This window comes from Schistocerca nitens, chromosome 4, assembly GCF_023898315.1.
Source record: "Schistocerca nitens isolate TAMUIC-IGC-003100 chromosome 4, iqSchNite1.1, whole genome shotgun sequence".
NCBI classification, from domain to species: domain Eukaryota; kingdom Metazoa; phylum Arthropoda; class Insecta; order Orthoptera; family Acrididae; genus Schistocerca; species Schistocerca nitens.
This window is the reverse complement of record NC_064617.1, coordinates 759,015,549-759,040,036: the sequence shown is the minus strand read 5'-3', so window position 1 is coordinate 759,040,036 and position 24,488 is coordinate 759,015,549. Positions and strand designations below refer to the sequence as shown.

General features: G+C 42.7%; 1 protein-coding gene across 1 annotated transcript in view; it reads left to right on the top strand.

Moving 5' to 3' along the window:
- The window catches only part of LOC126251850 (dopamine receptor 1), a 667,357-nt gene that overhangs the window by 139,991 nt on the left and 502,878 nt on the right, over positions 1-24,488 (top strand). The gene's annotated exons all lie outside the window — the stretch shown is intronic.

The following is a 24,488-nucleotide window of genomic DNA, read 5'->3' as shown; positions in this document are numbered from 1 at the left end:
GTGAATTTTCACAGGGCCTAATCTCGTGTTCTGTTGATCTCAGAGATGAAGGCGCCAAGTGTTCGGATAGTCCCTGGCTCTGCCATCATCTGTATATGTATCGGAAGAATAAGTACACTGTAGCTATCCTGCATTACGGGGTGAAAGCTTAAACACCACACAGTTCCTCCAGCCTGCCAAATCTATCTAATCGGTTGGTTCTTTTGCATTAGGTGTGGTGTAGGCTGGATCTTACCGCGGCTTATAAAAACAATCTTTTTTCATGGGCAGCTCCTGAGAAAACTCGGAAAACCATAATTTTTGCATACGATTGTGGCGATGGCCAGCACATCTTGCTCTATACGGGGAAAGAAAACCAGCGAAAAAATGCTCGTGTCGAAGTACAAAGGTGACTGAAAAATGGGGAACCAGCTGCCTCGACCCACATTCCGCCTTTCTCACCAAAAATTTTCGCATGCCAATACATTCTCGCTTTTGTGCTGAAAAAGAATAACAACGAAACAGCGATGTTAAAACAGAGAAGACAGTGGGATAGAAAGCGAAAGCAGACAGCAATGGTGGAAGAGGGAAAGTGGCAGTCAAAAATGGTTCAAATGGCTCTGAGCACTATGGGACTCAACTGCTGTGGTCATAAGTCCCCTAGAACTTAGAACTACTTAAACCTAACTAACCTAAGGACAGCACACAACACCCAGCCATCACGAGGCAGAGAAAATCCCTGACCCCGCCGGGACTCGAACCCGGGAACCCGGGCGTGGGAAGCGAGAACGCTACCGCACGACCACGAGATGCGGGCTAAGTGGCAGTCAAAGAGGAAGAAACATGGATGAAGAGAACCACAGTGGGGACCAAAGAGAGGAGATGTAGATAGTCACTGAGAATCAGTAGCATTAAAAGAGAGAGAAAGGAGAAAGATCAAGATAGAAGCAGTGGGAGCAAAAGAGAGGGGGGACTGGGGCAATGAAAAAGAGAGATGAGTGGAGACCATACGCAGACTCGATGCTTCTGAACCGCCCAGACTAACAAACTTTAACACGTAGGTATAGACGAGGGCGCATTTTGGATGGAAATTTCAAACACATGAGAGTAGGGGAAAAAGAACCGCACCATAACTTTTGAGGAGTTGAGGTATAGTGGAGACAGTGACAGTGGGAAGTAAGACAAAAGGAGACTCTGTAAGTGATAGAGGAGACAGTAACAGTAAGATACAACGTAAATCAATGGGAGACAAAGGAGACAGTGGGAAAGAGACATATAAAGACAGTGGCAGTGAGAGGGAAATACGGATTATGAAGACTTAACGGTAAGGAGGGTAAAAGGATTCAGAATGTTCTGTGTTAAAATAATTCAAAAATATGTTCGTAAGTCAAAACTTTTGGCGAACAAACCAGAAGGAGCATTGAGCAGCTGGTTCCTGAGCCTTTTAAAGAGGAACGTATTCGCCTTTTCGATACTCTGAGAAGAGTGTCCGGTGGTTCACATACACGGTCATTTATATAATTACAGGTCTAGTTTGAGACAGATGGGCAGACGGTCGGCCGTAGCCTTATCGTAGGCACTATTCTGTCATCAGCCTAAAGCAATTTGCAGAAACCACGGAGAGCCTAAATCACGATGATCATATGGATACTGGAGCCCCAGCCACTCCGAATACAAGGCAAATCTGCTTAAAACAGTGCCACCACGTTCGGTTTACCTAGTGTACAATACTGGTTTACAATGAAGCTATTTAGTAACGTAAAATGATACTTATAGACTAGTCGTTCTTCACTCCCATGCACTGCACACACTACACACACCACACACATGTTTCCTAGCCTGACAATGGGCGCACTATCAGCTGACATCAGAACGACAACAACGATGCCTTGTTTCCATTTCGTGTATCAAAGCTTCCCATTTGTTAATCTGAACTCTGACTCAGAATCCCTCTGTAAAGAGTGAGATGCTGAGCTCAGAAAGAGTATCTGCTGTTGTGTTACACATACATTGCATACCTTGGGGAGTAAGTTCTTTTAGAAGAGAAGAAAGAAGGAAAAATCATTCTGTTCTGTGAACAGGCTATTGATAAATTTCAGCTTCTCGCGGCGAATCTAATGTTTCGATAACACATCTAGTTATTGTTCTCGACAGCAGCTGATAGTATAAAACTTTCTTAAATTGAAGTACGCTTAAGACAGAAAAGAGCTATACACAACAGCTACTACATAAGGTGGACATCCAAACAAGTATGGTACAATTAACCCCGTCCCACGTTGTTACCCGCTGTTAAGCCGTTATTTATAAAGATGCCTGGAAACGTACTTGTTCCAGTCTCCTATAAGTCAGTCTCCCGCTTCCCCCTCTTTCTGTCCAGCTCCTCTTGCCCCCCCCCCCCCCCCCCAACCCTCTCTCTCTGTCCATGTCCTCCACCCGCTTCCTCTGTCCAACTCGTCCAACCCCCACTTTCTGTCGACGTCCATCTCCCCCTCTGTCTGTCCATCTCCTCCTTCCTCCACTCTCCGCTCATCTCCCCCTCCTCCCTCTCACTGTTCATCTCTTTCTCCCTCCTCTCTCTGCCCATCTGCTGTTTCTTTCTTGTGTTCATTTCCCCCTCTCCCCTCACACTGTCCACATCTTCCTCCTCCCTCTCTCTGTGCATTTCCTCCTCAAGCCTCATCAGTGTCCATCTCCTCCTTCCCTCTCTCTGTCTGTCCACGTCCCCCTCCCACCCACTCTTACACAGTTATCATCCCCACCCCAACACCAAGCTGGTGATTCCTACTCCCACAGTATTTTTTTCTAGATCGTAACTAATAAGCCTGCCAAATTTGGTTGAAATCGTACGAAGAGTTTACAGTGAGCTTTTGGCCCATGTGCTTGCCCACGTAGGTACAAGCGAAATATATTATAAAAACTTTTGCATCACCATGGTTCCGAGAGTTCAGGAACCTGTACAGAAAATTGGAATAGATATCAACATAAACATCATTTCCGCCCTTTTTATTGCTCATGAAAACCACACATTGAATGTTGTACCACCATACAGCGAAAGCTTCAGAGGTGGTGGTCCAGATTGCTGTACACACCAGCTCTTCTAATACCCAACAGCACGTCCTCTTGCACTGATGCCTGCCTATATTCGTTGTGGCGTAATATCCACAAGTTAATTGAGGCACTGTTGGTCCAGATTGTTCCACTCCTCAATGGCGATTCAGCGCAGAACCCTCAGAGTGGTTGGTGGGTCACGGCGTCCATTAACAACCATTTTCAATCTATCCCAGGCAGGTTCGATATGGTTCATGTCTGAAGAACATGCTGGCCACTCTAGTCGAGCGATATCGTTATCCTGAAGGAAGTCATTCACAATATGTGCCTCGCCCATATGCTGCCGATATGGTTGCACTATCGGTCGGAGGATGGCATTTACGTATCGTACAGCCGTTACGGCGCCTTCCACGACCCCCAGCGGCGTACGTCGGCCACATATAATGCCACCTCAAAACATCACGGAACCTCCAGCTTGCTGTACTCGATGGACAGTGTGTCTGAGGCATTCAGCCTGACCGGGTTGCCTGCAAACACGTCTCCGACAATTGTCTGGTTGACGGCATGTGCGGCAGTCATCGGCGAAGAGAATGCGATAACAATGCTGAGCGGTTTAGTCGGCACTTTGTTGGGCCCATCTGTACCGCTCTGCATGGGGTCGTGGTTGCAAAGATGGACCTAGCCATGGAAGTCGGAAGTGAAGTAGCGCATCATGCATCCTATTGCGCTCAGTTTGAGTCATAATACGTCGTCCTGGGGCTGTACGAAAAGCATTATTCAACATGGTGGCGTTGCTGTCAGGGTTCCTCCGGGCCATAATCCGTAGGTAGCGGTCATCCACTGCAGTAGTAGCCCTTGGGCGGCCTGAGCGAGGCATGTCCTCTACAGTTCCTGTCTCTCAGTATCTCCTCCATGTCCGAACAACATCGCTTTGGTTCACTCCAAGACGCCTGGACACCCTTATTGAGAGCCCTTCCTGGCACAGAGTAACAATGTAGACGCGATCGAACCGCAGCATACATCGTCTAGGTATGTTTGAACTACAGACAACACGAGCCGTGTACCTCCTTCCTTGTGGAATGACTGGAACTGATCGGCTGTCGGACCCCCTCCGTCTAACAGGCGCTGCTGATGCATGGTTATTAACACCTTTGGTCGGGTTTAGTGATATCTTTAAACAGTCAAAGGGACTGTGTCTGCGATACAATATCCACAGTCAACGTCTATCTTCAGGGGTTCTGGATACAGGGTGATGCAAAACTTTTTTTGATGTGTGTATTATTTCACCAGTATCTCCAGCGAATTTCACCCTCCACTTTCATTTTGAAGCAGCTCAATGTTTATGATGTCATGTCTCTTGAACCATGTGTCGTACAATGATATGTTTTTGAAGGTACGTTCAATGGCATATTTACATACTCTCTGCGAAATGGAATTAGTGGTAAAGAAATAAATTGTAACATCATTCTTCGCGCGTCAATTTTACTCCATGAACAGCGAAAATGTATCATGCGATAATTTTTTTTTTTCCTTTCATCATTTTGTGGGGGTTCAGCAAGAAAAGGACTCGAAAATATTTTATGTTGTGTGTAAAGTTTGTTGCAAGTCACAAAGTGTTCTCATTCTCAAGTACTAGATCAATAAGGTGTGAGTATTTACGCCTTGTGAGCTACATATCTTTCGCATTTGTAATGAGTATTAGATTACTAAGAAATGAATTAAAGTGACTATGCATTTCTGTTCGACAACACTCAAGATTCCTCAGAAATTTCTGTAATTTATACAGTGTAACTTTTATCCACTTTCCATTGTACACGATTTCAGCCGCAAGCTTATTGTCAACTCGCCAGTTAACCCGAGAACGATGGGTCATGCTTTATAAATCAAAATTAATTGTCCCTGTGGAAAGTTTCACAAATTATTTGTGCACTTCACGTTATGAGAATCAGCCATGACACCTCAAGGTACGATTCATTCCCTTGATTTGTTTGGTTACGGAAACGAAACGAAATATCCCTCTGTGTGTACGTGAAAGCAGCGTAGAAGTTGGCAGAGATACGCTAAGAGTCGCGTAAAGGTAAACATTGCGCTGCCGGTAACAGACGGCGTGCTCTCTGCAAACAAACGCAGTGACGGCGCCTGGCTTCATACTTCAACCCTGTGGACTTAGTAGCAGGCGGAGGGTGGAATGTGCAGAGGCCTGGGCCAGAAGGGCGCCGCGCCGGGCTGGAGGGTATGCGGCACACGCCCTTATTTCTCTGACGGCTGCGCTGCCTCCATTTTCGCCTTAGCCTTCCTGCCCCTTTCGGCCCGTCTTCCCATGTCGTTGCGAATATATCTCGGAATAAGAGATTAGAGTACCGGGTGTCGGAGAGCGTGAGGCGGGGTTTAACTTCGTAATCCTACTGTCGGGTGGATAGAAACGTTCCTCTCAATACGTAAAAATTCGCACATGACTTAACTCCTACTGTAGTTCGCAAACTGAACACCAAGCGAGTTGTCGCACTTTTGGTTTGCCTTTCTTTATCGACCGTACTGGATGTAAAGGATATTAATGCAGGGTGTGTTCGTTGAGGGACTTAGTATGTAAATGTATAATTTGTGTTACTAATTCATACAAATAATGTAAGCGTCACAATTTAGTATGCAGTAATGTAATGTCAGATATTATTGCGAAGTGACAAGCTGTTATAAAAATGTGCAGGCATAATCCTATAAAGTTATGGAAGTATATAAAAATAAAAATGTAAATGTTCGTTTGTTGAAAATTGGTTATATCCGAAATATCTTCACCGATCCGTTGAACTTTTGACACAACGCTGGATTCGAATATGCGCGTGTTATTATATGGCTCTGAGCACTATTGGACTTAATATCTGAGGTCATCAGTCCCCTATAACTTAGAGCTACTTAAACCTAACTAACCTAAGGACATCACACACACCCATGCCCGAGGCAAGATTCGAACCTGCGACCGTAGCGGTCGCGCGGTTCCAGACTGAAGCGTCTAGAACCGCTCGGCCACACCGGCCGGCGTGTTATTATACACCTACTGGAGCGCCATATAGTACATAAGTAAATGTAATGAATTAAAATGTGTTATACGTACATCATAGGCACATAAAACCACGCACGTATTCGAATGCAACAGTGTGTCAAAATTTGAAGGCAATCAATGAATAACTATAGGAGCTTTAAAATTTTCAAAAAACGAACATTTGCGTCCGTATAAATAAAAATGTATATGACTGTTTGCTCGAAATCGTAAATCTCCGAAAATTCGTCACTGATTGGTGTGAAATTTTCACATAACGTTACATTCGTCTTTGAGCTTGTTTTTATATTCCTACTGGAGCGCCACATAAAATATATAGGTAATCTATAGACTATAAAAGGGGAAATCTACATAAAAATATAAATCTTCGTTTCTTCTTTACCGATTGTTTCGAAATTTTTACACCACGTTTCATTCGAATATGCACTTTTTTATGTACCTATGAGTAATATATAAAAAAATGTATTATATGAAGTGTAAACGTTATTACCAAATATCTCGGGGAGTTCTTGACACCGGCCGGTGTGGCCGAGCGGTTCTAGGCGCTTCGGTCTGGAATCGAGCGACCGCTACGGTCGCAGGTTCGAATCCTGCCTGCGGCACGGATGTGTGTGATGTCCTTACGTTAGTTAGGTTTAAGTAGTTCTAAGTTCTAAGGGACTCATGACCTCAGATGTTAAGTCCCATAGTGCTCGGATCCATTTGAGTTCTTGACCGATGTACTTCAAAATTCTACACAATACTCAAAGAACATTCAGACGGACGTAGGCTATAAATTTTTATTATATAAGCAGGTGTACTATATACAAAGAGTAAGTGTTGTTACCAAAGATCTCAAAAACTACTCGATAGATTTACTACAAATTTTTACACGTGTTTGCAAATAGGAAAGTTGTGTTTATGGTTTATCGGCATATGATTAGTATAATACCACAGAATCTGAATTTGTGATAAAAATAAACAAGCGGCAAGATGAGAGAGAGAGGGGGGGGGAGAAGTGGACATGGACAATAAGATGGGGGGAAATGGACATGGAGGACGAAATGGACAGAAAGAGAGGGCAGGAGGAGACTGAGGGAGAGAGGAAGAGAGAGAAGGCAAGAGGAGTGGGAGAGAGTGGATAGGAGAAGATGGACAGGGAAGGGAGAGGAAGTGCTAGATAGAGAGAGGGGGAGGGAGGAGAAGATGGATAAAGTACAGGGAGGAGAACATGGACAGAGACAAATGGAGAAAGAGAGTAGGACTTACATCCACTTCCCATAAATATTTAGCAATTTTCATTTTAACCATATTGAGCCACACATAGCTGGAGACAGCTACACCTACATTAAAAATTGAAATAAATATAAATATTTTTCCACTAAACATTGTCGGATCTGTAAATCATTGTGTAAGATTAGATTTCGTATTTAATAAAATACTCAGGTCTATTATGCCGTGGTCGGATGGATTTCACAACATTTCGTCCTCAGATGCGGAGGACATTTTCAGGAGGACAGTAGCTTCATTGAGGGTCTTACTCTCACTCTGGCTCGCTACTGACTGCAACAAAATTCCGTTAACGTATGCTCCCGTGCTTTGAATACCCGAGTGCAGTTGGCTGTTCTATGTTATTGTCTAGAATGAAAAACAGCCCACAGTTGCACTAAATTAAGTTTATTTTAAACCTTGACCATGGTTTCTGCTATAATAATATAGCCTTCTTCAGAAGTCATACACACTAATAAATGAAAAATGTCTTAGCCCAGCGGCTGCATCAAGATCAGTAAGATAACTTCAACAGACATAAGCCTCAGTAATTAAAACTTCCGGGCTAAGAGGCCGTGGTCCAATAGTAGAAATACTTCTCCCTGGCGTTTCGTTGCCAGCTGCGGGCAACATCATCTGAGGTGAGTCTACGACTGGCTGCTAGGCCGTGGAGGTCCTGTTTATAGAGCGCGTAGAGGGCGCCGCCACTCGTCACGTGTTGTCAACAGTAAAACTATCTCTGGCTGGCGTCATTACTCTCGATCGAAGGCAATCGATTGTCACATCTTTGGTACAGAGTCGATCGCCATATCTTATCTAGCTTCAAGCCTTCTTCTTTCCTGTTAAAATTATTGTGGTGTTTAAAAATCTCTACAGCCTCCCTATACATACGTGCATAATAATGCGATGTCTTAGCTAGCACGCTCATCTCACTAAATTTTATTTCATGGTCAGCCGTTTCAAAAACATGTTCCGCTACAGCCGATTTGTCCGTGTGTCCCCAGGACCTCCCCGGCCTAGTAGCCAGTCGTAGACTCACCTCAGATGATGTTGCCCGCAGCTGGCAACGAAACGTCGGGGAGAAGTATTTCTACTATTGGACCACGGCCTCTTAGCCCGGAAGTTTTAATTACTGAAGACGCCGGCCGTGAAAGCCTACACGCTATGATTAGACATAAGCCTGTTTCGAACACAAGTAAAGGTGGTGGTGGTTAGTGTTTAACGTCCCGTCGACAACGAGGTCATTAGAGACGGAGCGCAAGCTCGGGTTAGGGAAGGATTGGGAAGGAAATCGGCCGTGCCCTTTCAAAGGAACCATCCCGGCATTTGCCTGAAACGATTTAGGGAAAACACGGAAAACCTAAATCAGGATGGCCGGAGACGGGATTGAACCGTCGTCCTCCCGAATGCGAGTCCAGAAACACAAGTAAAATTACATGTAATTTTACTTGTTACAGTTTGCATTGTGAACTTCTGGTCGCTTTTTATATTTTGACAGTTCCTTTTGTGGTACTCATGTACAACTTCCCGCAACTACAAGGGATCCCATAAGTCCCTACTTTTTTCAGTGGTATGTACCATCCTTGGCAAATTTTAGGTGATCCTGCATATTTTACCTTTGACGTCAGTAACCTCCACAACGAAAGGCGGAATAACTTCCGATTTCACAGGCGCTTGTGTATCACAACGATTTTTGTGCGGCAGTCTTAACGCTCTTTTTTTTTATCTCGAGAGGACTAGTAGCCATTCTTGAACAATGCACAGGTGAGGTGTTTCAGTTCCGCGTCAAGCAGGTCTCTTCTCAGATGTTCCTTGTTCTATCCGCCAACGTTTTCATGAGTCCTCGCTTTGATTGTTGGTTATGGTTCGAATTCCGATGCATGTAATGGCCTGTGTGAGTGCACCTTCCGTGAACTATGTGGCCTAAGCTACGATCTTCTTTCTCGAAAACTAGCGCATCAAGAAAAATTTATTCTTCCGCCTGCCTGCTCCATCATGGTAAACTGAATCTTGTCTTGGGATTAATCCGATTGAGATGGTTGTGAAAACGACGTAGACTGCCATGTCTTCACAAAACAAGCATATCATCTACGTAGCGGAATCCAATATCCAATTTTTTGTTGCCGGTTTGCAATACTTGCTCCTCCATTTTTTCCATAAAGAAATTCACTATAACTGGGCTTAAGGGGGTCCTCATAGCCACACTATCCAGTCTGTCTATAGAACTCATCTTCCCATTGAAATACATGTGAGGCAGTTAAAGTTTTGCAATATCACATCAAACTAACTAATATGTTAATATGTCCTTCAGATGAACCACTTTTTTTTTGTCATCAGTCTTCTGACTGGTTTGATGCGGCCCGCCAAGAATTCCTCTCCAGTGCTGCTGTGCTAACTTACTCATCTCAGAGTAGCACTTGCAACTATGTACTCAATTATTTGCTGGATGTGTTCCAATCTCTGTCTTCCTCTACAGTTTTTGCCCTCTACAGCTCTCTCTGGTACCACGGAAGTCTTTCTCTCATGTGTTAACAGATGTCCTATCATCCCGTCCCTTATCAGTGTTTTACATATGTTCCTCTCCTCGCCGATTCTGCGCAGAGCCTCCTCATTCCTTACCTTATCAGTCTGCCTCATTTTCAACATTTGTCTGTTGCACCACATCTCAAATGCTTCGATTCTCTTCTGTTCCAGTTTTCCCGCAGTCCATGTTTCACTACCATACAATGCTCTGCTCCAGAAGTACATTCTCAGAAAGTTCTTCCTCAAATTAAGGCCGATATATGATATTAGTAGACTTCTCTTGGCGAGGAATGCCCTTTTTGCCATTTCTAGTCTCTTTCTCCTTGCTCCGCCCGTCATTGGTTATTTTACTGCCTAGGTAGCAGACTTCCTCTATTTCGTGACCATCAATCCTGATGTTAAGTTTCTCGCAATTCTCATTTTTACAACTTCTCATTACCTTCATCTTTCTTCGATTTACTTTCAATACAAATTCTGTACTCTTTAGACTGTTCATTCCGTTAAGCAGATCATGTAATTCTTCTACACTTTCACTCAAGGGGTAGCAATGTCATCATCTATTCGTATCATTGATATCCTTTGAACTGAAAGTTGAATTCCACTCTTGAACCTTTCTTTTATTTCCATCATTGCTTCCTCGATGTACAGATTGAACAGTAGGGCCGCAAGACTACATTTTTGTTTTAAGCTCTTTTAATCCTAGCGCTTCGTTCTTGCTCATCTATTCTTGTTAGTCCCTCTTGGCTTTTGCACATATTGTATATTAGTCGTTTCTCCCTACAGCTTACTCCTAATTTTTTGCACCATTTTACACTGTCGAAAGCTTTTCCCAGGTCGACAAATCCTATGAACGTGTCCTGATTTTTCTTTAGCTTTGCTTCCACTATTAACCGCAATGTCAGAATTACCTCTCTCGTGCCTTTACCTTTCCTAAAGCCAAACTGATCGTCATCTAACGCACCCACAAGTTTCTTTTCCATTCTGTACATTATTCTTGTAAGCAACTTGGATGCAAGAGCTGTTAAGCTGATTGTACCATAATTCTCGCAATTGTCAGCTCTTGTCGTCCTCGGAATTATGTGGATGATGCTTTTCCGAAAGTCATATGGTAAGTCGACAGATTCAAACATTCTACACACCAACGTCAATAGCCGTTTTGTTGCCACTTCCTAAAATGATTCTGAAATCCTGACGGAATGTTATTTATCCCTTGTGCCTTATTTGATCTTAAGTCCTCCAAAGCTCTTTCAAATTCCGATTCTAATACTGGCTCCCCTATTAGTTCTCAATCGACCCCTGTTTCTTCTTCTATCACATCAGACAAATCTTCCCCCTTAAACAGGCTTTCAGTGTATTATTTCCACCTATCCACTCTCTCCTCTCATTTAACAATGGAATTCCCATTGCTCTCTTTTAATGTCACCTAATGTTGTTTTGACTTTCCTGTATGCTGAGTCTGGCCTTCCGACAATCATTTATTTTTCGATGTTTTCCCATTTTTCCTGCAGCCATTTCGTCTTAGCTTCCTGCACTTTCTATTTAGTTCATTTCTCAGCGACTTGTATTTCAGTATTCCTGAGTTTCCTGGAACATTTTTGTACTATCTCCTTCCATCAATGAGTTGAAGTATTTCTTCTGTTACCTATGGTTCCTTCGCAGTTACCTTCTATGTACCTACGTTTTTCTCCCCAACTTCTGTGATGGTCGTTTTTAGAGATGTCCATTTCTCTTCAACTGTATTGCCTACTGAGCTAATCCTTATATCTGTATCTATAGCATTAGAGAACTTCAACCGTATCTCATCATTCCTTAGTACTTCCATACCCCACTTTTTTGCGTATAAATTCTTTCTGACTAATGTCTTAAACTTCAGTCTACTCTTCATCACTACTATTTTGTGATCTGAGTCTATATATGCTCCTGGGTACACCTTACAATCCAGTATCTGATTTCGGAATCTCTGCCTGACCATGATGATGTAATCTAACTGATATCTTTCCGTATCACCCGACCTTTTCCAAGTATATCTCTTGCGATTTTTGAACAGGGTATTAGCTTTTCCTAGCTGAAACTTGTTACAGAACTCAGTCTTTCTCCTCTCTCATTCCTTGTCCCAAGCCCAGATTCTCCTGTAACCTTTTCTTCTACACCTTCCCCTCCAACTGCATTCCAGTCCCCCATGACTGTTAGATTTTCATCCCGCCTTACATACTGTGTTATCCTTTCAATATCCTCATACACTTTCTCTATCTCTTCTCCTTCAGCTTGCAACCTCGGCACGTATATCTGAACTATCGTTGTCGTTGTTGGTTTGCTGTCTATTCTGATAAGAACAACACGGTCACTTAACTGGTCATAGTAACACACTCTCCGCCCTACCTTCCTATTCATAACGAGTCCTACTCCCGTTATACCAATTTCTGTTGCTGTTCATTTTATCCTATACTCATCTGACCAGAAATCCTTGTCTTCTTTCCACTTCACTTCACTGACCATTACTATATCTAGATTGAGCGTTTGCATTTCCCTTTTCAGATTTTCTGGTTTCCCTATCACGTTCAAGCTTCTGACATTCCACGCCCCGACTAGTAGAACGTTATCCTTTCGTTGATTATTCAATCTTTTTCTCATGGTAACCTCCCCCTTGGCAGTCCCCTCCATGAGATCCGAATGAGGGACTATTCCTGAATCTTTTGCCAATGGAGAGATCATCATGACACTTCTTCAATTACAGGCCACATGCCGTTTGATTTACTGATAAAATGTTCCACATTCTTGATTAGGAGTCTGATCGGCCATATACGATAGTAATAATGTTGTCAAGTAGTAAGCATTCAAATAGATGGGCGAACCAATGGTATTCACTGTCGGTCGTAAAGGAAAAAGTTCCTAATTAACTTTCGGCAACCCTAAAATTCTTAGTAGTGGAGAACCGAATTGTGCAGGCTTTTCTGAACTCTGTGTTTATCAACTGCGGAACAGTTCTAAGACAAAAGGTTGTCTGTGCAGGTTTTCATAGAGTTTCCTGTATTTCTGTATCTGTTGTGATAATCGCTAACACTCAAAACTACCATTGCATTTCCTTTGTCAGCAGGGAGGACGTCTTCATTCGGGCGTTTTATTACGTTCCTCTCACCCACACTTAAATTATTTTTGGAAACTTTCCACCAGGCAATAATCTGTACGGATTTCTTCCGCTGTAACCGTGTCCACTCTACGAACGCCTGCTTCTATGTTAGCAACTATTTTCTCCGTTGGCACAACTCGAGGAGTAATAGCAAAATTTCCACCCCTGTAGGATAATGTCTCTCCATTATCGCTTTCCTTACGGTTAGCTATTCATCCGGACTTTCGTTATCTGACGATGTGAGATCTGTGCTTGCCAGGGTTGGAAATGCTTCTTAAATACTTACGCTTTAAATAATGCAAACTGTACGACAGTTTCCGCCATAACACTCTAATGCCATAATGTGGGTTCCCTGCTTTGTCCTGAAGCCAGCTGTAGCCAAACCTATCTCTGTGAATTACTGCAGAATCTGTGACGTCGTTGTCATCGTTTAAAGACCAAGTATTTCAGAACGTAAGCGGTTACACCGCAAGGAAATCAAGTGTGTTGTCACTAACTGCGCGACTATTTTTCATTTCCGTGGGAAAAGCACACTTTTGCCCTATAAAGGAAAAAACAGAAAAAACGTAACTTTTTGGTGAATGTATTGTTTAGTATTTTATCCATCTTCAGCAACTGTAGTTGTATATATCGAAATAAACATTTGCATTAAGGAAATTTAATTTATTAATCGGTTTCGGGCACTTAGTGCCCTTCTTCAGAAGGTTACATCCATCACTTTATTTGCGAGTGAGTGGCCGTGCGGTTAAAGGCGCTGCTGTCTGGAACCGCAAGACCGCTACGGTCGCAGGTTCGAATCCTGCCTCGGGCATGGATGTTTGTGATGTCCTTAGGTTAGTTAGGTTTAACTAGTTCTAAGTTCTAGGGGACTAATGACCTCAGCAGTTGAGTCCCATAGTGCTCAGAGCCATTTGAACCATTTGCGAGTGTCAACAATAAGAAACATACAATATATTGCCTAATTAACTTTCGGCAATCCTGAAATTCTTAGTAGTGGAGAACCGAATTGTGCAGGCTTTTCTGAACTCTGTGTTTATCAACTGCGGAACAGTTCTAAGACAAAAGGTTGTCTGTGCAGGTTTTCATAGAGTTACTGTTGACACTCGCAAATAATCCGTTCTGTATAACATGCTGAAGAAGGGCACTAAGTGACCAAAACCGGTTAAGAAATTAAATTTCTCTTATGCAACTGGTTGCTAATTATTTCGATATAAAGTCGATCTTGTTCACATTTATGCATTACCAATTCCTGCCCACTGTACAAGCCCCTGACACAGATTCATCCGTGGCTAATTGCATTTTTCACATTTTGTTTTGTTTCGGAAATGTGTGAGTGGCAGGCGCACCACCAGGTATATAAAAACACGCTCTTATTCGAATGCATCCATGTGTCAACTTTTCAGAGCAAGCGGCGGAGGAGTTTCGAACATATACGATTTTGAATAAGCGAAGGTTAACAGTTTTATTTGTATAGATTCTTGACATGTTGTACCTACTCTAATCATCGTACCTAAATTTATGAAACAAAGATCAGTTTTAATTGCCATGAGATACATGATGACGGCATAAGACCACTCTCAGCCTAGCACAGAGATAACATCAATAACGCTGAATTTTTTGCCTTTGTTATGTTGGTACATGTTGCACAACATCTTGAACGAAGCGTCGACTTTACCTGTGGTATTTTTTTGTTATTGAAGCTTTTGAAAGCAGTCGTGTGGACAGTTCGTGTGTGTGTGTGTGTGTGTGTGTGTGTGTGTGTGTGTGTGTGTGTGTGTGTTTGTGTGAGTGAGTGAGTGTGTACTCTGAAATGTATCGACAGGAAATAAATACCGCATAATAATGTTAGGCCTTGTTGGTTTATCAGCAACTTAGTTTCTTGATATTTTCAACATTTTGTGGCTAGGCGCTCAGCAACCGTGCAAGCAATTATACTCTAGATATGTTGACGATATTTTGATTGTTTATAGAGGACCGAATAACGGGATTTATCATCTATCCAAAATTTTCAACCGACTTCAGGAAAAAAATTACTTTCACCTGCGAGCTTGTAAACGAATTCCGGCATTTAAGCTACTTAGACCTTACTCTGACAATAGTAGATGACAAAATTTCCTTTAATATCTTCCGCAAAGAAAGTTGCACTGATCAAATAGTACCTTTTACTTCAACACACCCCCAGTCTCATAAGAAAAGCCGTTTTTCCTGCAGTTGTCTATACAGCTATTTCTATTCCCTTACCCAATGAAAATCTTGAAGCAGGAATAATTTTGATCAAAAGTATTCCAGTGAATAACGGCTATAAACTCATCATAGTAAGTGACATTTTTAATAATAAAACGAAGAACAGAACCACCACTCCGGGCGTTTCCATTAATGACCGAAATTAAAAGAAAAATTTTATTTCTATACCATTTCTTGGACCCGTCTCTTACAGAAGACAGCATCTTCTGCAAAAGAAATATGACTGCAGAGCAGATTTTTCCACCAATAATTCTCTAAAAAATAATCTTACCCACAATCTGCATTCAATACGGTCCCGGCGCGCCGGGCAGCCGTGCGGTCTGGGGAGCCCTAACACGGTTCGCGCGGCTTCCCCCGTCGGAGGTTCGAGTCCTCCCTTGGGCATGGGTGTGTTTGTGTTGTCCTTAGAGTAAGTTAGCTTCGATTAAGTAGTGTGTAAGGCTAGGGGCCGATGACCTCAGCAGTTTCGTCCCATAGAACTTCCCACAAATTTCCAAATTTTCAACACGGTCTCATTTGTAGAAGTCAGGAGTTTATACAATCGCCTGTGGCTCTTGTCGGGCCTATTAGATAGGACAAGCAGGGCGGGCAATATCTGTAAGATATGGAGAACATCTAGGAAAAAAGGTTAGTAATATTCATAAAACATCCTTTGCCGACCACTTTTTGATCACAGGCCATAAACCTAAGGAAGCACAAGATGTCAGTATCCTTAATTCCGAGAAAAAGGTCTCCGACACGATATCCTGGAAGACCTGGAAATTTTCAAATACCTGTCACCTAAAGACGGTTTTATTCTTAACGAACAGTAGCAGTTGCGTATTAAAAATTTCTTTCAAGGTTTAGGGCCGTTACTTAGAACAGCCTTGATTTTTGGGATTTTCCTCAGAGTAGCATCGGGAATGTCAGTTTCCCTTATTTAACTGTCATTGTCAGTCTTCTACTTTATTTAAAACTACCTGTAAAAGGCTGATTTAGCATTTCTGCAAACTTTCGCATTCCCTATTATCTGGGTACTATATGTTACTAATGTATACCTACAGCTATGTAATTTTACTCTTAACATAGATTTTTATAAGTTTGACGTTTTGTTACTAGATGGCACTACTAATCCTCGTGTTCATCTCATGGCACTGTCGTCTTGCATGTCGTTTAGTCTGATGCCCCTTGCGATTTGTATGTACCGGTCTTGCAAGGGGAAGGTTTCAGACACGGCGGCAGGTCGCTTGTATAGAACCGAAAACGAAGGACTCTAATTGTAAGATAATTTGGCTCAACTACCCCTCACCCCCCACCCCCAACACAGTTTTTTTGAAAATCAACCCTAAAGTTATGACCAGTAATCGATTCAAAATTGGCGGGATCGATAGACAATTGCAAATAGAGCATTTTTCATCGTCAGATATGGGGTCGACAAACGCACACTTTTCCAGAAATCGAGGAAAGAAACTTTTACAACTACTGCTTATGGAAAGCGCTTTTCGGAGAGAACGCCGATAGCGCAACGCCCTTGGTAACTTACTCGAGAGCTGAGAACTATTGTTCGACTCTCGACGAAACTGTACGGTTTCAATTTTTTTAAATTGTAGTTTTTCGTATCAGAATTCGTAGGGATAGGAGGGTTAATAAGATATGCAACTCAACACGGAATAATAATAGTAATAAGGTAGGCAAACTAACTTCCCAAATGACATGAGTTAGTACAGAATTACACTTTTAAGCCTTGTCACTTGAAAACAACTCCGAGTAAGAGTGCTGAGGATTCCTCACGAGGGACCACAGATAGCCTACTGCGTGAAGGAGGTTTACACCGAGGCACGGGGCAGAATGCACGCGGGGAGAGTTATGTTGTCCCGGTTGCCTGTTCGTCATATCGTAGTTGAGAACCTCGAAGAGTGAAGGTGTCCACCACGAACCTTATAGAAGTCAATCGGAAAGAGTTGTTTTCCATCATTAGGCAGCCGTGAACCTCGAGGATACATGTAATGATTTTTCATCGTTAGTCCGCCGAATAAATAAAATATGTTTTGTGAAAAAATGCAGTGATGGTTCAAATGGCTCTGAGCACTATGGGACTCAACTGCTGTGGTCATAAGTCCCCTAGAACTTAGAACTACTTAAACCTAACTAACCTAAGGACAGCACACACATCCATGCCCGAGGCAGGATTCGAACCTGCGACCGTAGCGATTGTGCGGTTCCAGACTGTAGCGCCTTTAACCGCTCGGCCACTCCGGCCGGCTAGAATGCAGTGATCTTCCGTAAATAACACATTACTTGTACTGTATGTATAGTAATTAGCTTTCTGTTTATGGCGTACTAACTAGTTATTGTTTGTTGTGTCATTTCTTTCAACTGCATAATCTGAATAATGGAGGAAGGACACCCTTCGACCAGCGCTGAAATATATAGTTGGGAGCCTGTCGCAGACGACGGCAAGCGGGAAGTTATCGACGCTGTGTTTTGGTTTTTAAAAGTGTTGCAAGACAGATGTATTATCAATGCACTACCGGATGCAGGCAGTTCTGTTTCTCGGCGTTCCAGATTGATAGGAGCGGCTATCGCCGAGCGATTTTTGGAACTGACGAACGCAATGACTTTTGTTGACACTGAATAACTGTACCATGAAGGCGAAGCAGAAGGTGATCAGTGGAAGATCTCACGACTAGTGAATCGCAAAATGGTCATAACATGTTGGAAATGTCCACGTAGCAAGTAGTCTGCGCTTCATCTGTTCCCGATGAGTATTAATAACTGGTTACTAACCGATTGAACTACGGCGCCATACACCTTGAGGTAAAAGTAAAGGCGGTACCGCTAGGCAGGAATCATCCAAATTGCAACCTACAAACACTGCAAAAGAATGGAGCAACAACCGCCCTGGAAAGGAAGAAGGACCTAAAACTGTGGGAAAATGATATCGTTAAGGGAAGGCCAAGATACGACAAATACCAGGCGATAAATAAGTGGACATGCGACCGATTTGTCGAATCTGGTCGTTGTAACGAGAATGTAACAACGAGAATACTCCAGGAGTGGGCTACAGGTGCAGCGCTTCATTATACGATCAACAAGGATTTTACGTTTGCTGCATCATTATCTTGAGCAAGGAATCTCAAATCGGAATTCGTCATCGGTACGTCAATAAATACATGTCCCACAAGGAGGTAGAAAATATGGCAGATATACAGAAAGTGGAGGCTCTTTTCAGCACGCAAATGGCGTTACCTGTGAGCAGTTTTAATTGTGATTACGTGATCAACATCGATAAAACAGGATGCTAGTAGCGGGTGAACATTCGATGCACGTTATTGCGTAAGGGAGGAAAAGAAAACGAACCTTTGTCGCAGCTGGCAGTAAAAGAAAAAAAAGAGCGCAATATATCATAACAGCCTCTGGAAAAGTGTTGCCTAAGGTTTTCCTGTGTTTACAAGAAACGGATGTTACATTTAGTCCTCGGGTTATAGAAGAGGTCATGTGCTTAACGGACTCGTTGAAGAATGTTTCCGTTACTTGCACCAAATCCGGGAAATTGACAATGCGATTTACAGAACATTTCTTGAGAATGTTTTAAAACCATACGTTGCTGATAACAAGTATTGTCTAATATTGGATTCCGGGGGTCGACAAACTAGTACTGTAATGTATGACACCATGTTTATAGATGACGAGGTCAACCGACGTGTACAGTAAAAGTAATACTGCCAAACTGCATACCTAACTGCAAGCCCGTGATGTTTAATTATATTTCCCGGTTAAAAACTTTCTTTCGGGGTTTCAAAATTGCAGTGTGCTTCTGGAAACCCAGTGGGAATTGCACAACAGCATGGATGCAATAACTATTCAAACCATAATTCGTAACCAACTTTCAGCACAGATTTTTCAGTCCATGATATCGTATGCGTGGTACGCATCAAAATTAATTCCCGAAAAAGACATATTTTTAAACGTAAACCAAGTCTGTTTTCCGCTGACTCTTCGGAAGGAACAGTCTAGCTGTCGAAAGATTGCATTCATTAGATGTTGTTCGTGCAGCGAGTATATTTGTTTCGAATGTTTATATGACAAGTACCGTCCACCTAGTTGCTCGACGAAAAGTGAGGACACGTAACAGTGACTGGAAGAGCCATTGTAAAGTGACCAGAAGTAACATTGTAGTTGAAACTTCCTGGCAGATTAAAACTGTTTGCCCGACCGAGAATCGAACTCGGGAACTTCGCCTTTCGCGGGCAAGTGGTCTAACAACTTTTTTTTTTTAGTGCTCTACCACTTTTTTTTGCCGGTAGTGAGGGGTTTTTATTTATTATTTTTTTTATATTAAGGAAGGTAGGAGAAACAGAAACCTTTATTATTCACAAAATAAACATAGTACGTCCTGACACATGATAATTGTCCGGGAAGGAACCTCGCTGCCGTCCTACCATGCAGCATGAAATAACAACAAAATCAAAGTGGGGCCACCTCCGGCACCCTAAAGAAAAGTATTTATAGATATGAAAACAAAATTTGAAGTACATTCATTTGCTAACTGTGCAAGCGTGAGTTTTTCGTAGGTCGCATACTCGCATAGTGTTCTTAGTAGATCCCTTTACTTGATCGGTTTCACAACGAAAGCACCGCCGCTCATCTCTGCGCATCCGGCACATCCAAAGTATATGGCGGGTCCGCAAAAACCGTTACTAGGAAATTGGCATACCAATCCTTGTACTTTTGTAGCCGTAATAGTTTTGTGTGTCCACCTTGCAAGTATTGCCAGTAATCCAGGACGTTCAGTAAGTTCGTACGTGTGTCTCTACTGATGTAATGGACCGTCATACCTGTGATTCACGCCACTGCGTTCGTCTGATGACGCGCAAAATACGTTTCCTCTGGAAAAAATACTATGTCAGAACAGACCGCTGTATAGATAGTGCGCCGCATGAACGCTATTATCTTTCTTGCGAGAGTCCAGACAGCCAATGCCTCGCCGCAGACCAGCCGATGGTCGTCCGTATCAAGCACGCCGCATTGCTGACACAAGGGCGAATCCGTCAAATGTATTGCGTACTTTTTATCATGTGTAGGGTATTTTCGGTTGACGACAATGTACCATGTTGATCTGACTGTTGTAGATACGGGGGGTGGTGGACCGTGCGCCACACCACGTGCCAATTAACAGCTGGATGTTTCCGTTCCACCCTATTCCGAGCGATCTGTCGAAGAAGTAGATGGTACACGTCCTTCGCTGTCGACTGTCGGGTCGTCGGTAAATGCTCTCGAACGTAACTGTGTTCCACGATGAACGTGCGCACATACGTTAAAGGGGGGCGATATATGGCCGACACTGAATGGAGGAAGATGCGATGTTGGTACGAGTTCTTCGATGATCATCCCCATAAGCGAGTGATTCCTGTTGCGCCACCGTTTGAGCATAGTATTAATATACATGGTACGCGCCTTCTCGTGCATGTTCACTAAACCAACACCCCCCTCTCGCGCTGGGAGGGTAAGCGTGTTGTAATGTACCTTAAAGAGTTGTCCCAGGCACACATAGTACCCAAAAGCCGACTGAATCTTCATAGCCATCGTGCGCGTCAAGAGGAGAAGGTGTGTCAGGTGGCACATCATGGGCGCGAGATAAAGGTTGACGAGTAACACTCGCTGCAGCATATCCATCGACCGTAGGGCGTTTAGTCGTACTGCCGTGCGGACTCTGAGTAACAGTCTTCGGTAGTTGTCCGCAGCAGTTCTCGGTGTATCTTTATGAAAGGTGATACCCAAACAGCGGAGAGTTTCCACCGCAGATAAGGGTCCTTCCGTTCCAGGTTCTAGTCCACGCCCCACATGCATGAATTGTGATTTTCGGTAGTTGACCACACTTCCCACTGAGCTACCGAAGCACGACTCACGCCCGGTCCTCACAGCTTTACTTCTGCCAGTATCTCGTCTCCTACCTTCCAAATTTTACAGAAGCTCTCCTGCGAAACTTGCAGAACTAGCACTCCTGAAAGAAAGGATACTGCGGAGACATGGCTTAGCCTCAGCCAAGTCTCCGCAGTATCCTTTCTTCATCCCCCAGGCTGTGGCTAAGCCATGTCTCCGCAGTATCCTTTTTTTCAGGAGTGCTAGTTCTGCAAGTTTCGCAGGAGAGCTTCTGTAAAGTTTGGAAGGTAGGAGACGAGATACTGGCAGAAGTAAAGCTGTGAGGACCGGGCGTGAGTCGTGCTTCGGTAGCTCAGATGGGAGAGCACTTGCCCGCGAAAGGCAAAGGTCCCGAGTTCGAGTCTCGGTCGGGCACACAGTTTTAATCTGCCAGGAAGTTTCATATCAGCGCACACTCCGCTGCGGAGTGAAAATCTCATTCTTGAAACATTTTAGTTGTTTACTATCCCATTAGGTTTGAGAATTTTATTTGCCTACCATGATGTAAAGTGGTCTACTTACAATTAGCTATCGGTCCTGCCAATTTTTGGTCGATTGCTCGTCATAACCTTTAGGGGTGGTTTTCTCAACCTCCCGCCGGAGGTTCGAGTCCTCCCTCGGGCATGGGTGTGTGTGTTGTTATTAGCATAAGTTACTTTAAATTAGTTTAAGTAGTGTGTAAGTCTAGGGATCGATGACCTCAGCTGTTTGGTCCCTTAGAAATTCACACAAATTTGATTTTCTCAAAAACGGGAGGGTGTTGAGCCAAAATAACTTAAGAGTCCTTCGTTTTAGGTTGTACACAAGCGACCTGCCGAATCTGATCCGAATGGGTTGGTCGTGTCTGAAGCCTTCCCCTTGTTAGCCGGCTGCAGCAGTTAGCTTGTGCCGCCGCTTGCAACTATCATTTTATTATTCTGTGATAACTGTCCATCTCTTTTATTATGAAATACGCTCTTGACTCCTGGAACAAAAACATGTCATTTGACGATAGTACTGTTGCTGAAAATTTAAAAGTTGTCATGTGATTTCGTGGAAGTACAGTTTTTTTGTTCTTATTTGAGAATTTTCACATATGTAACTATTTGATGTATATTACCCGTACCTCTTACATTTTTCTAGTAAGTTTTACCATTCTGATGAAGATAGTCTTAGAGCTTTCCAAACCTGGCGAATGTGTTTCCAGAAAAGTTGTGTGCAACCAGTTGGCCCACTGTTACAATTTATATATACAGCTTAGTTTCCTCTAAATTTAGAGAAGGTTTATAAGGAGTTTCCTCCTTCATTTACAACAGATAGGAACTTATTGGGTATGCATTTCTCTTTAAGATAATCCACAGATAAAAGCATTGTCCACAGATGAAGGCATCGTCAAATTGCACACCACGGTATTAATCAATAGGAAATTCAAGAAGAGTGGAATAAGAAGGAACAGTACTGTACATTATTATCAGCAATAAAATGGATACATTTGGTGTATACTTATCAACAGCAAATGCAAAATCCAATTTATAACTGAATCCATCTTATTCTGCGTGCTGACTTGTTACTGTTTGTGAGTTTTGGGTTCACTAACACACGCCAGACGCAAAAAAATGAAAGTGTTGGAAGCTGATGAGAGTGCAGCAAGAAAGAGAAATGCCTATTTTAGCCGGCCTCTGTGGCCGAGCGGTTCTACGCACTTCAGTCTGGAACCGCGCGACCGCTTCGGTCGCAAGTTCGAATCTTGCCTCGGACATGGAAGTGTGATGTTCTTAGATTAGTTACGTTTAAGTAGTTCTAAGTTCTAGGGGACTGATGACCTCAGATGTTAAGTAACATAGTGCTCAGAGTCATTTTTTGAGTCTATTTCACCTGCTGGAAACGTTACAGGCAGTGTTTTCTGTACGATACAAACGGAATTATGTTAGTATTTACTATCTTAGAAAGGGCAGAAAAACAACTGTGAAATTCTTCACAACTTAATTCTAGATCATCCGGATCGAAAATTCAAGAGTCATTGACTTCAAAATAAAATAGTTATTTATCATCAGAAAATGCACTTGTGTATCCTGGAATATTTCCTGTATGAAAGGATGCTACCGAGAATACAATATTTGGATCCATGGAAAACATATGACACAAGAACTGGTGAAGCTCACTTTATGCAACGTATTAATACTGAGCATAAAACAGAAACCTGACTGAATTCCATTAACGTATTAAGTATTGATAAGCACATGGCATATCGTTAACAATGTGTAATTAATTCAGCTTATTGCCAAATCACGCGCTGTGGGTATATCTGCTCCAGTCTGTTAGCATAGCGCTCCCATTTGGAAATCTAAATATTTAAAGACACAAGCTATTATATTTTATATAACGTTATGAACTGCCTGTCTCTTCTGGAACTCAGACTATGAACTTGCCTTCTTTGTGTAAAATCATGCAAAGATAATGAGGGGTGCGCATTACTCACCACAGTGTTTTGAGACATGTATGTATTTTCCTCACAACGGTGTGCAAGGTAACTGATATCTTTATTGGAATCAGAATGAACATTACGTTGAAAGGTACCAAACTTTTAAGTTAATGGCAAGGGATCACGAATGCACTTGAGACTCTTGTTGTATGAATACATATAATTATATTTAAAGCATCATTAAAGCCACCCTGTGGCTTATAGAATGAGTGCACGAAACACGTGGAACAAACAATCATAACAGGTACCTTATTTAAGCTCGAAAAAATCGATATACATCAGAAAGAATTGAATTACGTTCCCTGAACGGGAGTGCGATTGACATCAATTTTCTATTACTCGGTGGATAAATAAAAACATGATTACACACCGTGCTTGTAAGGTTACACGTCGTATAAGGCCACGATCGATTATTTACACATAGAAAGCGCCCATTTGTTCTGCTATACGGATCAGGAAATAGGCACGATTTTTAGAACGTGATGTCTACAAATGTACGATAGACTCCGTCTCCAGTTTTACATACACGTCAATCAACTATAATAGCGGCTTACCACACCTGCATCTCTCGAGCTTCACCCACAGAAATGTCAATCCTTATGCGTTCAAATCCAACCGTTCTGTCCTAGCCACGAGCCGCGTTAGATTCTGACTGGATGGCTGCAAGGAGCATCTTATAAGCATCCTACTTGGAGTGATCGAAGACAGATATGCATTCAGAGATCGATGGTATGGTACTGAACATAGCATAGCAAAGTGTATCCGATTTAAGAAGACTAGAAGAAAAACAATACTGGAAGCTTTTAACTAGTTAGACAACTTTTAGTGTGTGTCAGCTTTATCAGCACCTGACAGAGATTGAAAGGTGTCTCACTATGGGTCTGCATCTGGCCGTCTGTAAC